At 53.5% G+C, this 14,362-nt stretch overlaps 15 non-coding genes across 15 annotated transcripts; 8 read left to right on the top strand and 7 right to left on the bottom strand.

Annotated features, from left to right (window-relative positions):
- Positions 1 to 508: 508 nt before the first annotated feature.
- Positions 509 to 591, bottom strand: TRNAL-UAA (transfer RNA leucine (anticodon UAA)). The gene has a single exon. It is a non-coding gene; the product is annotated as a tRNA-Leu (tRNA).
- Positions 592 to 834: 243 nt separating this feature from the next.
- Positions 835 to 906, top strand: TRNAE-UUC (transfer RNA glutamic acid (anticodon UUC)). The gene has a single exon. It is a non-coding gene; the product is annotated as a tRNA-Glu (tRNA).
- A 630-nt stretch (positions 907 to 1,536) lies between these two features.
- Positions 1,537 to 1,608, top strand: TRNAE-CUC (transfer RNA glutamic acid (anticodon CUC)). The gene has a single exon. It is a non-coding gene; the product is annotated as a tRNA-Glu (tRNA).
- Positions 1,609 to 2,734: 1,126 nt separating this feature from the next.
- Positions 2,735 to 2,817, bottom strand: TRNAL-UAA (transfer RNA leucine (anticodon UAA)). The gene has a single exon. It is a non-coding gene; the product is annotated as a tRNA-Leu (tRNA).
- Positions 2,818 to 3,060: 243 nt separating this feature from the next.
- TRNAE-UUC (transfer RNA glutamic acid (anticodon UUC)) lies at positions 3,061 to 3,132 on the top strand. Its single transcript has one exon. It is a non-coding gene; the product is annotated as a tRNA-Glu (tRNA).
- A 630-nt stretch (positions 3,133 to 3,762) lies between these two features.
- Positions 3,763 to 3,834, top strand: TRNAE-CUC (transfer RNA glutamic acid (anticodon CUC)). Its single transcript has one exon. It is a non-coding gene; the product is annotated as a tRNA-Glu (tRNA).
- A 1,126-nt stretch (positions 3,835 to 4,960) lies between these two features.
- TRNAL-UAA (transfer RNA leucine (anticodon UAA)) lies at positions 4,961 to 5,043 on the bottom strand. The gene has a single exon. It is a non-coding gene; the product is annotated as a tRNA-Leu (tRNA).
- A 243-nt stretch (positions 5,044 to 5,286) lies between these two features.
- Positions 5,287 to 5,358, top strand: TRNAE-UUC (transfer RNA glutamic acid (anticodon UUC)). Its single transcript has one exon. It is a non-coding gene; the product is annotated as a tRNA-Glu (tRNA).
- Positions 5,359 to 5,988: 630 nt separating this feature from the next.
- TRNAE-CUC (transfer RNA glutamic acid (anticodon CUC)) lies at positions 5,989 to 6,060 on the top strand. The gene has a single exon. It is a non-coding gene; the product is annotated as a tRNA-Glu (tRNA).
- Positions 6,061 to 7,186: 1,126 nt separating this feature from the next.
- Positions 7,187 to 7,269, bottom strand: TRNAL-UAA (transfer RNA leucine (anticodon UAA)). Its single transcript has one exon. It is a non-coding gene; the product is annotated as a tRNA-Leu (tRNA).
- Positions 7,270 to 7,512: 243 nt separating this feature from the next.
- TRNAE-UUC (transfer RNA glutamic acid (anticodon UUC)) lies at positions 7,513 to 7,584 on the top strand. Its single transcript has one exon. It is a non-coding gene; the product is annotated as a tRNA-Glu (tRNA).
- A 1,828-nt stretch (positions 7,585 to 9,412) lies between these two features.
- Positions 9,413 to 9,495, bottom strand: TRNAL-UAA (transfer RNA leucine (anticodon UAA)). The gene has a single exon. It is a non-coding gene; the product is annotated as a tRNA-Leu (tRNA).
- Positions 9,496 to 9,738: 243 nt separating this feature from the next.
- On the top strand, positions 9,739 to 9,810 carry TRNAE-UUC (transfer RNA glutamic acid (anticodon UUC)). Its single transcript has one exon. It is a non-coding gene; the product is annotated as a tRNA-Glu (tRNA).
- Positions 9,811 to 11,638: 1,828 nt separating this feature from the next.
- TRNAL-UAA (transfer RNA leucine (anticodon UAA)) lies at positions 11,639 to 11,721 on the bottom strand. The gene has a single exon. It is a non-coding gene; the product is annotated as a tRNA-Leu (tRNA).
- Positions 11,722 to 13,864: 2,143 nt separating this feature from the next.
- TRNAL-UAA (transfer RNA leucine (anticodon UAA)) lies at positions 13,865 to 13,947 on the bottom strand. The gene has a single exon. It is a non-coding gene; the product is annotated as a tRNA-Leu (tRNA).
- Between the last annotated feature and the right edge of the window lie 415 nt (positions 13,948 to 14,362).

The following is a 14,362-nucleotide window of genomic DNA, read 5'->3' as shown; positions in this document are numbered from 1 at the left end:
GTGGGGGACCCGTCAGGGCATTGCCCGTTTGGAAGCCCGTTCGGAAGGCAAGAGGAGGCGGAGGCGGAGGCGGGAATCTCTGCTCAATTTTTTCCCGAGGCCTGGGGACAAGCCTTTGCACATTTGATCCAGCCGGGCCTGCATCAGCAGATCCTGCTCCGATGGCAAGGGAGAGCCTGCAGGTGTAAATCAAAGAAAGGGGAGAAATCCGCAAGAGGCGGGTTAACAAATTCCAGTGGCAGGCCCATGTTCCCCAGGAAGCAAGTACTTCCTCCTGCTCCCTTCAGTGGGAAAAGACATAGGAGGTGTATTTCTCTAAGCAGGGGCTCTGCGTAGGTGGCACTGCATTGCTTTGGGAAGCATCCATGCTAAGTGCAGAGTAGCAGCAGACCCCACAGCTGAGACGTGAATTGGGACTGTTAAGGAAGGGCACTGGGAGGGTGAGGAGGGCAGAGGAAAATGCTTTAAAAAAGCATCTGCAAGTTCCTACACACCCGCTGAAAACCCATACCAGGGATGGGGCTCGAACCCATGCGGACAACTGTCCATTGGATCTTAAGTCCAACGCCTTAACCACTCGGCCACCCTGGTGAGACCCTAGGCCCTGCCTTACTCAGCTCCCTTTTCATGCTGGCTGCTCCAGCGCAGGCTGTCCAGCAAGAGGTGATTGCAGAGTAAAAAGGCTTTTGCAGGAGGATAAAGGTAATTGCTTATGACAAACACACTGTGTGACACCTAACTTTTCCCCACTCGTACTTTATGGGCAATCTATACAGTGGAGTTAGCTTAGTCACAATAAGGAAGTGAGCAAGGCAGGCTCACAAGAGCATCTCCTCCCTGGTGGTCTAGTGGCTAGGATTCGGCGCTTTCACCGCCGCGGCCCGGGTTCGATTCCCGGTCAGGGAAGATCCCTCTAAGACGTAGACGTGCGTAATTTGTCCACGCAGCTCAGCTTTTTTTAATCGAAGGTCCTTAAAAAGGCACCCCGACCTATAGACGAAAGCAGAGGAAAGGGGCTGGGTCCCCTGTGTCCCAGGTTGCTTTGCTCCCATTGCCCTCAGCCACCTTCATGCGCACGCAGTCCCCCACCCAGTCAGGTGCTCTATGTGGGCGTAAAGTGCAGTACCAGCTCATCAGAAAGGTAAATTGCTGGAAAACCCGGCTGCGATGTATACATCTACTTTGGAGCACTCTTCTCCCTTGCACTCTTGAATCGGTCATTCGCAATGTATTCTTCCAGCAAGCTGAATAACGAGGTAGGTGTGAGAAGGTGTACCAGCTGTCTTTGAGCTATCAGCGGCCACTAGGTGTCCCTCTTGTGATTTCCCGGGGATCCCGATTGTACAGGAATTCGTCGGTTCAGTAGCACGGGGGAGGGGATGGCCTGTGCTTGGAAGTGACAAACAGTCTGGTGGAATCATGAGTGTTTTTTCAAGTTCTGATTCATATTCGCTGTAGAATAAAATATGCTTTCAGCCCCCATGAGCTTTGTCACTAGGAGAGCAGTGTAGGAACTTTTGCTGTATGGCTGTGGGTTCCCTGGTGGTCTAGTGGTTAGGATTCGGTGCTCTCACCGCCGCGGCCCGGGTTCGATTCCCGGTCAGGGAACAGTCCTTCTTCTGCCCTTGAATGCTTTTCCTTCCCGCAGGTCAGGGCTTCTCAAAATGAATTTGCTTTTCTGACAAACAGTTTGCCTAGCATCCCGCAATCTGGCTCCTAATTTGATTTTCGCAAGGTTCCCTTTGAGTTGCTTTCCTCGGCGGGAGGAAAATCTCTTGTGCAAGGCTCTTGAGGAAGTGAGATTCTGTATTCCGAGGTGCGCTTCTTTTCGTAGGCTTCTGACCACATGGTGTGCGGCAGGAAGTCATCTTTGACAGGGCCGCAGGCTTTGTCTCCAAATGGCATCCCGGACCCACTGCAACCCACCTTTTTGCTGAAACGGAAGTCTGGTTCAGGGTAAGAAAAAGCTGAGCTGCACGTACCGAAAGCAGCAGAGCCCAGCGGCGGAGAGGGTGTGGCCAGGGCTGTCTGATTTGCATAGTGACCAGTGGCATCTTGGGAATGTACAGGCTTTGGAGCCTAACGGGTGCTGCAGGGGTCTGCCTGGCCGGAGAAATGCCTGTCTGGCGCTCCCCTCAGGACACACGTGTCTTCCGTTCGAGCATGGAGGGTGAGGGACATGGGTCACCCTCATATACAGGGGTGTGGGCATGGGCAGGATGGGGCGTGGGGGACCCGTCAGGGCATTGCCCGTTTGGAAGCCCGTTCGGAAGGCAAGAGGAGGCGGAGGCGGAGGCGGGAATCTCTGCTCAATTTTTTCCCGAGGCCTGGGGACAAGCCTTTGCACATTTGATCCAGCCGGGCCTGCATCAGCAGATCCTGCTCCGATGGCAAGGGAGAGCCTGCAGGTGTAAATCAAAGAAAGGGGAGAAATCCGCAAGAGGCGGGTTAACAAATTCCAGTGGCAGGCCCATGTTCCCCAGGAAGCAAGTACTTCCTCCTGCTCCCTTCAGTGGGAAAAGACATAGGAGGTGTATTTCTCTAAGCAGGGGCTCTGCGTAGGTGGCACTGCATTGCTTTGGGAAGCATCCATGCTAAGTGCAGAGTAGCAGCAGACCCCACAGCTGAGACGTGAATTGGGACTGTTAAGGAAGGGCACTGGGAGGGTGAGGAGGGCAGAGGAAAATGCTTTAAAAAAGCATCTGCAAGTTCCTACACACCCGCTGAAAACCCATACCAGGGATGGGGCTCGAACCCATGCGGACAACTGTCCATTGGATCTTAAGTCCAACGCCTTAACCACTCGGCCACCCTGGTGAGACCCTAGGCCCTGCCTTACTCAGCTCCCTTTTCATGCTGGCTGCTCCAGCGCAGGCTGTCCAGCAAGAGGTGATTGCAGAGTAAAAAGGCTTTTGCAGGAGGATAAAGGTAATTGCTTATGACAAACACACTGTGTGACACCTAACTTTTCCCCACTCGTACTTTATGGGCAATCTATACAGTGGAGTTAGCTTAGTCACAATAAGGAAGTGAGCAAGGCAGGCTCACAAGAGCATCTCCTCCCTGGTGGTCTAGTGGCTAGGATTCGGCGCTTTCACCGCCGCGGCCCGGGTTCGATTCCCGGTCAGGGAAGATCCCTCTAAGACGTAGACGTGCGTAATTTGTCCACGCAGCTCAGCTTTTTTTAATCGAAGGTCCTTAAAAAGGCACCCCGACCTATAGACGAAAGCAGAGGAAAGGGGCTGGGTCCCCTGTGTCCCAGGTTGCTTTGCTCCCATTGCCCTCAGCCACCTTCATGCGCACGCAGTCCCCCACCCAGTCAGGTGCTCTATGTGGGCGTAAAGTGCAGTACCAGCTCATCAGAAAGGTAAATTGCTGGAAAACCCGGCTGCGATGTATACATCTACTTTGGAGCACTCTTCTCCCTTGCACTCTTGAATCGGTCATTCGCAATGTATTCTTCCAGCAAGCTGAATAACGAGGTAGGTGTGAGAAGGTGTACCAGCTGTCTTTGAGCTATCAGCGGCCACTAGGTGTCCCTCTTGTGATTTCCCGGGGATCCCGATTGTACAGGAATTCGTCGGTTCAGTAGCACGGGGGAGGGGATGGCCTGTGCTTGGAAGTGACAAACAGTCTGGTGGAATCATGAGTGTTTTTTCAAGTTCTGATTCATATTCGCTGTAGAATAAAATATGCTTTCAGCCCCCATGAGCTTTGTCACTAGGAGAGCAGTGTAGGAACTTTTGCTGTATGGCTCTGGGTTCCCTGGTGGTCTAGTGGTTAGGATTCGGCGCTCTCACCGCCGCGGCCCGGGTTCGATTCCCGGTCAGGGAACAGTCCTTCTTCTGCCCTTGAATGCTTTTCCTTCCCGCAGGTCAGGGCTTCTCAAAATGAATTTGCTTTTCTGACAAACAGTTTGCCTAGCATCCCGCAATCTGGCTCCTAATTTGATTTTCGCAAGGTTCCCTTTGAGTTGCTTTCCTCGGCGGGAGGAAAATCTCTTGTGCAAGGCTCTTGAGGAAGTGAGATTCTGTATTCCGAGGTGCGCTTCTTTTCGTAGGCTTCTGACCACATGGTGTGCGGCAGGAAGTCATCTTTGACAGGGCCGCAGGCTTTGTCTCCAAATGGCATCCCGGACCCACTGCAACCCACCTTTTTGCTGAAACGGAAGTCTGGTTCAGGGTAAGAAAAAGCTGAGCTGCACGTACCGAAAGCAGCAGAGCCCAGCGGCGGAGAGGGTGTGGCCAGGGCTGTCTGATTTGCATAGTGACCAGTGGCATCTTGGGAATGTACAGGCTTTGGAGCCTAACGGGTGCTGCAGGGGTCTGCCTGGCCGGAGAAATGCCTGTCTGGCGCTCCCCTCAGGACACACGTGTCTTCCGTTCGAGCATGGAGGGTGAGGGACATGGGTCACCCTCATATACAGGGGTGTGGGCATGGGCAGGATGGGGCGTGGGGGACCCGTCAGGGCATTGCCCGTTTGGAAGCCCGTTCGGAAGGCAAGAGGAGGCGGAGGCGGAGGCGGGAATCTCTGCTCAATTTTTTCCCGAGGCCTGGGGACAAGCCTTTGCACATTTGATCCAGCCGGGCCTGCATCAGCAGATCCTGCTCCGATGGCAAGGGAGAGCCTGCAGGTGTAAATCAAAGAAAGGGGAGAAATCCGCAAGAGGCGGGTTAACAAATTCCAGTGGCAGGCCCATGTTCCCCAGGAAGCAAGTACTTCCTCCTGCTCCCTTCAGTGGGAAAAGACATAGGAGGTGTATTTCTCTAAGCAGGGGCTCTGCGTAGGTGGCACTGCATTGCTTTGGGAAGCATCCATGCTAAGTGCAGAGTAGCAGCAGACCCCACAGCTGAGACGTGAATTGGGACTGTTAAGGAAGGGCACTGGGAGGGTGAGGAGGGCAGAGGAAAATGCTTTAAAAAAGCATCTGCAAGTTCCTACACACCCGCTGAAAACCCATACCAGGGATGGGGCTCGAACCCATGCGGACAACTGTCCATTGGATCTTAAGTCCAACGCCTTAACCACTCGGCCACCCTGGTGAGACCCTAGGCCCTGCCTTACTCAGCTCCCTTTTCATGCTGGCTGCTCCAGCGCAGGCTGTCCAGCAAGAGGTGATTGCAGAGTAAAAAGGCTTTTGCAGGAGGATAAAGGTAATTGCTTATGACAAACACACTGTGTGACACCTAACTTTTCCCCACTCGTACTTTATGGGCAATCTATACAGTGGAGTTAGCTTAGTCACAATAAGGAAGTGAGCAAGGCAGGCTCACAAGAGCATCTCCTCCCTGGTGGTCTAGTGGCTAGGATTCGGCGCTTTCACCGCCGCGGCCCGGGTTCGATTCCCGGTCAGGGAAGATCCCTCTAAGACGTAGACGTGCGTAATTTGTCCACGCAGCTCAGCTTTTTTTAATCGAAGGTCCTTAAAAAGGCACCCCGACCTATAGACGAAAGCAGAGGAAAGGGGCTGGGTCCCCTGTGTCCCAGGTTGCTTTGCTCCCATTGCCCTCAGCCACCTTCATGCGCACGCAGTCCCCCACCCAGTCAGGTGCTCTATGTGGGCGTAAAGTGCAGTACCAGCTCATCAGAAAGGTAAATTGCTGGAAAACCCGGCTGCGATGTATACATCTACTTTGGAGCACTCTTCTCCCTTGCCCTCTTGAATCGGTCATTCGCAATGTATTCTTCCAGCAAGCTGAATAACGAGGTAGGTGTGAGAAGGTGTACCAGCTGTCTTTGAGCTATCAGCGGCCACTAGGTGTCCCTCTTGTGATTTCCCGGGGATCCCGATTGTACAGGAATTCGTCGGTTCAGTAGCACGGGGGAGGGGATGGCCTGTGCTTGGAAGTGACAAACAGTCTGGTGGAATCATGAGTGTTTTTTCAAGTTCTGATTCATATTCGCTGTAGAATAAAATATGCTTTCAGCCCCCATGAGCTTTGTCACTAGGAGAGCAGTGTAGGAACTTTTGCTGTATGGCTCTGGGTTCCCTGGTGGTCTAGTGGTTAGGATTCGGCGCTCTCACCGCCGCGGCCCGGGTTCGATTCCCGGTCAGGGAACAGTCCTTCTTCTGCCCTTGAATGCTTTTCCTTCCCGCAGGTCAGGGCTTCTCAAAATGAATTTGCTTTTCTGACAAACAGTTTGCCTAGCATCCCGCAATCTGGCTCCTAATTTGATTTTCGCAAGGTTCCCTTTGAGTTGCTTTCCTCGGCGGGAGGAAAATCTCTTGTGCAAGGCTCTTGAGGAAGTGAGATTCTGTATTCCGAGGTGCGCTTCTTTTCGTAGGCTTCTGACCACATGGTGTGCGGCAGGAAGTCATCTTTGACAGGGCCGCAGGCTTTGTCTCCAAATGGCATCCCGGACCCACTGCAACCCACCTTTTTGCTGAAACGGAAGTCTGGTTCAGGGTAAGAAAAAGCTGAGCTGCACGTACCGAAAGCAGCAGAGCCCAGCGGCGGAGAGGGTGTGGCCAGGGCTGTCTGATTTGCATAGTGACCAGTGGCATCTTGGGAATGTACAGGCTTTGGAGCCTAACGGGTGCTGCAGGGGTCTGCCTGGCCGGAGAAATGCCTGTCTGGCGCTCCCCTCAGGACACACGTGTCTTCCGTTCGAGCATGGAGGGTGAGGGACATGGGTCACCCTCATATACAGGGGTGTGGGCATGGGCAGGATGGGGCGTGGGGGACCCGTCAGGGCATTGCCCGTTTGGAAGCCCGTTCGGAAGGCAAGAGGAGGCGGAGGCGGAGGCGGGAATCTCTGCTCAATTTTTTCCCGAGGCCTGGGGACAAGCCTTTGCACATTTGATCCAGCCGGGCCTGCATCAGCAGATCCTGCTCCGATGGCAAGGGAGAGCCTGCAGGTTTAAATCAAAGAAAGGGGAGAAATCCGCAAGAGGCGGGTTAACAAATTCCAGTGGCAGGCCCATGTTCCCCAGGAAGCAAGTACTTCCTCCTGCTCCCTTCAGTGGGAAAAGACATAGGAGGTGTATTTCTCTAAGCAGGGGCTCTGCGTAGGTGGCACTGCATTGCTTTGGGAAGCATCCATGCTAAGTGCAGAGTAGCAGCAGACCCCACAGCTGAGACGTGAATTGGGACTGTTAAGGAAGGGCACTGGGAGGGTGGGGAGGGCAGAGGAAAATGCTTTAAAAAAGCATCTGCAAGTTCCTACACACCCGCTGAAAACCCATACCAGGGATGGGGCTCGAACCCATGCGGACAACTGTCCATTGGATCTTAAGTCCAACGCCTTAACCACTCGGCCACCCTGGTGAGACCCTAGGCCCTGCCTTACTCAGCTCCCTTTTCATGCTGGCTGCTCCAGCGCAGGCTGTCCAGCAAGAGGTGATTGCAGAGTAAAAAGGCTTTTGCAGGAGGATAAAGGTAATTGCTTATGACAAACACACTGTGTGACACCTAACTTTTCCCCACTCGTACTTTATGGGCAATCTATACAGTGGAGTTAGCTTAGTCACAATAAGGAAGTGAGCAAGGCAGGCTCACAAGAGCATCTCCTCCCTGGTGGTCTAGTGGCTAGGATTCGGCGCTTTCACCGCCGTGGCCCGGGTTCGATTCCCGGTCAGGGAAGATCCCTCTAAGACGTAGACGTGCGTAATTTGTCCACGCAGCTCAGCTTTTTTTAATCGAAGGTCCTTAAAAAGGCACCCCGACCTATAGACGAAAGCAGAGGAAAGGGGCTGGGTCCCCTGTGTCCCAGGTTGCTTATCTCCCATTGCCCTCAGCCACCTTCATGCGCACGCAGTCCCCCACCCAGTCAGGTGCTCTATGTGGGCGTAAAGTGCAGTACCAGCTCATCAGAAAGGTAAATTGCTGGAAAACCCGGCTGCGATGTATACATCTACTTTAGAGCACTCTTCTCCCTTGCACTCTTGAATCGGTCATTCGCAATGTATTCTTCCAGCAAGCTGAATAACGAGGTAGGTGTGAGAAGGTGTACCAGCTGTCTTTGAGCTATCAGCGGCCACTAGGTGTCCCTCTTGTGATTTCCCGGAGATCCCGATTGTACAGGAATTCGTCGGTTCAGTAGCACGGGGGAGGGGATGGCCTGTGCTTGGAAGTGACAAACAGTCTGGTGGAATCATGAGTGTTTTTTCAAGTTCTGATTCATATTCGCTGTAGAATAAAATATGCTTTCAGCCCCCATGAGCTTTGTCACTAGGAGAGCAGTGTAGGAACTTTTGCTGTATGGCTCTGGGTTCCCTGGTGGTCTAGTGGTTAGGATTCAGCGCTCTCACCGCCGCGGCCCGGGTTCGATTCCCGGTCAGGGAACAGTCCTTCTTCTGCCCTTGAATGCTTTTCCTTCCCGCAGGTCAGGGCTTCTCAAAATGAATTTGCTTTTCTGACAAACAGTTTGCCTAGCATCCCGCAATCTGGCTCCTAATTTGATTTTCGCAAGGTTCCCTTTGAGTTGCTTTCCTCGGCGGGAGGAAAATCTCTTGTGCAAGGCTCTTGAGGAAGTGAGATTCTGTATTCCGAGGTGCGCTTCTTTTCGTAGGCTTCTGACCACATGGTGTGCGGCAGGAAGTCATCTTTGACAGGGCCGCAGGCTTTGTCTCCAAATGGCATCCCGGACCCACTGCAACCCACCTTTTTGCTGAAACGGAAGTCTGGTTCAGGGTAAGAAAAAGCTGAGCTGCACGTACCGAAAGCAGCAGAGCCCAGCGGCGGAGAGGGTGTGGCCAGGGCTGTCTGATTTGCATAGTGACCAGTGGCATCTTGGGAATGTACAGGCTTTGGAGCCTAACGGGTGCTGCAGGGGTCTGCCTGGCCGGAGAAATGCCTGTCTGGCGCTCCCCTCAGGACACACGTGTCTTCCGTTCGAGCATGGAGGGTGAGGGACATGGGTCACCCTCATATACAGGGGTGTGGGCATGGGCAGGATGGGGCGTGGGGGACCCGTCAGGGCATTGCCCGTTTGGAAGCCCGTTCGGAAGGCAAGAGGAGGCGGAGGCGGAGGCGGGAATCTCTGCTCAATTTTTTCCCGAGGCCTGGGGACAAGCCTTTGCACATTTGATCCAGCCGGGCCTGCATCAGCAGATCCTGCTCCGATGGCAAGGGAGAGCCTGCAGGTGTAAATCAAAGAAAGGGGAGAAATCCGCAAGAGGCGGGTTAACAAATTCCAGTGGCAGGCCCATGTTCCCCAGGAAGCAAGTACTTCCTCCTGCTCCCTTCAGTGGGAAAAGACATAGGAGGTGTATTTCTCTAAGCAGGGGCTCTGCGTAGGTGGCACTGCATTGCTTTGGGAAGCATCCATGCTAAGTGCAGAGTAGCAGCAGACCCCACAGCTGAGACGTGAATTGGGACTGTTAAGGAAGGGCACTGGGAGGGTGAGGAGGGCAGAGGAAAATGCTTTAAAAAAGCATCTGCAAGTTCCTACACACCCGCTGAAAACCCATACCAGGGATGGGGCTCGAACCCATGCGGACAACTGTCCATTGGATCTTAAGTCCAACGCCTTAACCACTCGGCCACCCTGGTGAGACCCTAGGCCCTGCCTTACTCAGCTCCCTTTTCATGCTGGCTGCTCCAGCGCAGGCTGTCCAGCAAGAGGTGATTGCAGAGTAAAAAGGCTTTTGCAGGAGGATAAAGGTAATTGCTTATGACAAACACACTGTGTGACACCTAACTTTTCCCCACTCGTACTTTATGGGCAATCTATACAGTGGAGTTAGCTTAGTCACAATAAGGAAGTGAGCAAGGCAGGCTCACAAGAGCATCTCCTCCCTGGTGGTCTAGTGGCTAGGATTCGGCGCTTTCACCGCCGCGGCCCGGGTTCGATTCCCGGTCAGGGAAGATCCCTCTAAGACGTAGACGTGCGTAATTTGTCCACGCAGCTCAGCTTTTTTTAATCGAAGGTCCTTAAAAAGGCACCCCGACCTATAGACGAAAGCAGAGGAAAGGGGCTGGGTCCCCTGTGTCCCAGGTTGCTTTGCTCCCATTGCCCTCAGCCACCTTCATGCGCACGCAGTCCCCCACCCAGTCAGGTGCTCTATGTGGGCGTAAAGTGCAGTACCAGCTCATCAGAAAGGTAAATTGCTGGAAAACCCGGCTGCGATGTATACATCTACTTTGGAGCACTCTTCTCCCTTGCACTCTTGAATCGGTCATTCGCAATGTATTCTTCCAGCAAGCTGAATAACGAGGTAGGTGTGAGAAGGTGTACCAGCTGTCTTTGAGCTATCAGCGGCCACTAGGTGTCCCTCTTGTGATTTCCCGGGGATCCCGATTGTACAGGAATTCGTCGGTTCAGTAGCACGGGGGAGGGGATGGCCTGTGCTTGGAAGTGACAAACAGTCTGGTGGAATCATGAGTGTTTTTTCAAGTTCTGATTCATATTCGCTGTAGAATAAAATATGCTTTCAGCCCCCATGAGCTTTGTCACTAGGAGAGCAGTGTAGGAACTTTTGCTGTATGGCTGTGGGTTTCCTGGTGGTCTAGTGGTTAGGATTCGGTGCTCTCACCGCCGCGGCCCGGGTTCGATTCCCGGTCAGGGAACAGTCCTTCTTCTGCCCTTGAATGCTTTTCCTTCCCGCAGGTCAGGGCTTCTCAAAATGAATTTGCTTTTCTGACAAACAGTTTGCCTAGCATCCCGCAATCTGGCTCCTAATTTGATTTTCGCAAGGTTCCCTTTGAGTTGCTTTCCTCGGCGGGAGGAAAATCTCTTGTGCAAGGCTCTTGAGGAAGTGAGATTCTGTATTCCGAGGTGCGCTTCTTTTCGTAGGCTTCTGACCACATGGTGTGCGGCAGGAAGTCATCTTTGACAGGGCCGCAGGCTTTGTCTCCAAATGGCATCCCGGACCCACTGCAACCCACCTTTTTGCTGAAACGGAAGTCTGGTTCAGGGTAAGAAAAAGCTGAGCTGCACGTACCGAAAGCAGCAGAGCCCAGCGGCGGAGAGGGTGTGGCCAGGGCTGTCTGATTTGCATAGTGACCAGTGGCATCTTGGGAATGTACAGGCTTTGGAGCCTAACGGGTGCTGCAGGGGTCTGCCTGGCCGGAGAAATGCCTGTCTGGCGCTCCCCTCAGGACACACGTGTCTTCCGTTCGAGCATGGAGGGTGAGGGACATGGGTCACCCTCATATACAGGGGTGTGGGCATGGGCAGGATGGGGTGTGGGGGACCCGTCAGGGCATTGCCCGTTTGGAAGCCCGTTCGGAAGGCAAGAGGAGGCGGAGGCGGAGGCGGGAATCTCTGCTCAATTTTTTCCCGAGGCCTGGGGACAAGCCTTTGCACATTTGATCCAGCCGGGCCTGCATCAGCAGATCCTGCTCCGATGGCAAGGGAGAGCCTGCAGGTGTAAATCAAAGAAAGGGGAGAAATCCGCAAGAGGCGGGTTAACAAATTCCAGTGGCAGGCCCATGTTCCCCAGGAAGCAAGTACTTCCTCCTGCTCCCTTCAGTGGGAAAAGACATAGGAGGTGTATTTCTCTAAGCAGGGGCTCTGCGTAGGTGGCACTGCATTGCTTTGGGAAGCATCCATGCTAAGTGCAGAGTAGCAGCAGACCCCACAGCTGAGACGTGAATTGGGACTGTTAAGGAAGGGCACTGGGAGGGTGAGGAGGGCAGAGGAAAATGCTTTAAAAAAGCATCTGCAAGTTCCTACACACCCGCTGAAAACCCATACCAGGGATGGGGCTCGAACCCATGCGGACAACTGTCCATTGGATCTTAAGTCCAACGCCTTAACCACTCGGCCACCCTGGTGAGACCCTAGGCCCTGCCTTACTCAGCTCCCTTTTCATGCTGGCTGCTCCAGCGCAGGCTGTCCAGCAAGAGGTGATTGCAGAGTAAAAAGGCTTTTGCAGGAGGATAAAGGTAATTGCTTATGACAAACACACTGTGTGACACCTAACTTTTCCCCACTCGTACTTTATGGGCAATCTATACAGTGGAGTTAGCTTAGTCACAATAAGGAAGTGAGCAAGGCAGGCTCACAAGAGCATCTCCTCCCTGGTGGTCTAGTGGCTAGGATTCGGTGCTTTCACCGCCGCGGCCCGGGTTCGATTCCCGGTCAGGGAAGATCCCTCTAAGACGTAGACGTGCGTAATTTGTCCACGCAGCTCAGCTTTTTTTAATCGAAGGTCCTTAAAAAGGCACCCCGACCTATAGACGAAAGCAGAGGAAAGGGGCTGGGTCCCCTGTGTCCCAGGTTGCTTTGCTCCCATTGCCCTCAGCCACCTTCATGCGCACGCAGTCCCCCACCCAGTCAGGTGCTCTATGTGGGCGTAAAGTGCAGTACCAGCTCATCAGAAAGGTAAATTGCTGGAAAACCCGGCTGCGATGTATACATCTACTTTGGAGCACTCTTCTCCCTTGCACTCTTGAATCGGTCATTCGCAATGTATTCTTCCAGCAAGCTGAATAACGAGGTAGGTGTGAGAAGGTGTACCAGCTGTCTTTGAGCTATCAGCGGCCACTAGGTGTCCCTCTTGTGATTTCCCGGGGATCCCGATTGTACAGGAATTCGTCGGTTCAGTAGCACGGGGGAGGGGATGGCCTGTGCTTGGAAGTGACAAACAGTCTGGTGGAATCATGAGTGTTTTTTCAAGTTCTGATTCATATTCGCTGTAGAATAAAATATGCTTTCAGCCCCCATGAGCTTTGTCACTAGGAGAGCAGTGTAGGAACTTTTGCTGTATGGCTGTGGGTTTCCTGGTGGTCTAGTGGTTAGGATTCGGTGCTCTCACCGCCGCGGCCCGGGTTCGATTCCCGGTCAGGGAACAGTCCTTCTTCTGCCCTTGAATGCTTTTCCTTCCCGCAGGTCAGGGCTTCTCAAAATGAATTTGCTTTTCTGACAAACAGTTTGCCTAGCATCCCGCAATCTGGCTCCTAATTTGATTTTCGCAAGGTTCCCTTTGAGTTGCTTTCCTCGGCGGGAGGAAAATCTCTTGTGCAAGGCTCTTGAGGAAGTGAGATTCTGTATTCCGAGGTGCGCTTCTTTTCGTAGGCTTCTGACCACATGGTGTGCGGCAGGAAGTCATCTTTGACAGGGCCGCAGGCTTTGTCTCCAAATGGCATCCCGGACCCACTGCAACCCACCTTTTTGCTGAAACGGAAGTCTGGTTCAGGGTAAGAAAAAGCTGAGCTGCACGTACCGAAAGCAGCAGAGCCCAGCGGCGGAGAGGGTGTGGCCAGGGCTGTCTGATTTGCATAGTGACCAGTGGCATCTTGGGAATGTACAGGCTTTGGAGCCTAACGGGTGCTGCAGGGGTCTGCCTGGCCGGAGAAATGCCTGTCTGGCGCTCCCCTCAGGACACACGTGTCTTCCGTTCGAGCATGGAGGGTGAGGGACATGGGTCACCCTCATATACAGGGGTGTGGGCATGGGCAGGATGGGGCGTGGGGGACCCGTCAGGGCATTGCCCGTTTGGAAGCCCGTTCGGAAGGCAAGAGGAGGCGGAGGCGGAGGCGGGAATCTCTGCTCAATTTTTTCCCGAGGCCTGGGGACAAGCCTTTGCACATTTGATCCAGCCGGGCCTGCATCAGCAGATCCTGCTCCGATGGCAAGGGAGAGCCTGCAGGTGTAAATCAAAGAAAGGGGAGAAATCCGCAAGAGGCGGGTTAACAAATTCCAGTGGCAGGCCCATGTTCCCCAGGAAGCAAGTACTTCCTCCTGCTCCCTTCAGTGGGAAAAGACATAGGAGGTGTATTTCTCTAAGCAGGGGCTCTGCGTAGGTGGCACTGCATTGCTTTGGGAAGCATCCATGCTAAGTGCAGAGTAGCAGCAGACCCCACAGCTGAGACGTGAATTGGGACTGTTAAGGAAGGGCACTGGGAGGGTGAGGAGGGCAGAGGAAAATGCTTTAAAAAAGCATCTGCAAGTTCCTACACACCCGCTGAAAACCCATACCAGGGATGGGGCTCGAACCCATGCGGACAACTGTCCATTGGATCTTAAGTCCAACGCCTTAACCACTCGGCCACCCTGGTGAGACCCTAGGCCCTGCCTTACTCAGCTCCCTTTTCATGCTGGCTGCTCCAGCGCAGGCTGTCCAGCAAGAGGTGATTGCAGAGTAAAAAGGCTTTTGCAGGAGGATAAAGGTAATTGCTTATGACAAACACACTGTGTGACACCTAACTTTTCCCCACTCGTACTTTATGGGCAATCTATACAGTGGAGTTAGCTTAGTCACAATAAGGAAGTGAGCAAGGCAGGCTCACAAGAGCATCTCCTCCCTGGTGGTCTAGTGGCTAGGATTCGGCGCTTTCACTGCCGCGGCCCGGGTTCGATTCCCGGTCAGGGAAGATCCCTCTAAGACGTAGACGTGCGTAATTTGTCCACGCAGCTCAGCTTTTTTTAATCGAAGGTCCTTAAAAAGGCACCCCGACCTATAGACGAAAGCAG

The sequence above is a fragment of the Triturus cristatus genome, chromosome 5_2 (assembly GCF_964204655.1).
Source record: "Triturus cristatus chromosome 5_2, aTriCri1.1, whole genome shotgun sequence".
Taxonomy (NCBI): Eukaryota; Metazoa; Chordata; class Amphibia; order Caudata; family Salamandridae; genus Triturus; species Triturus cristatus.
The sequence above is the reverse complement of the archived record's forward strand: the minus strand, read 5'-3'. Positions and strand labels throughout refer to the sequence as shown.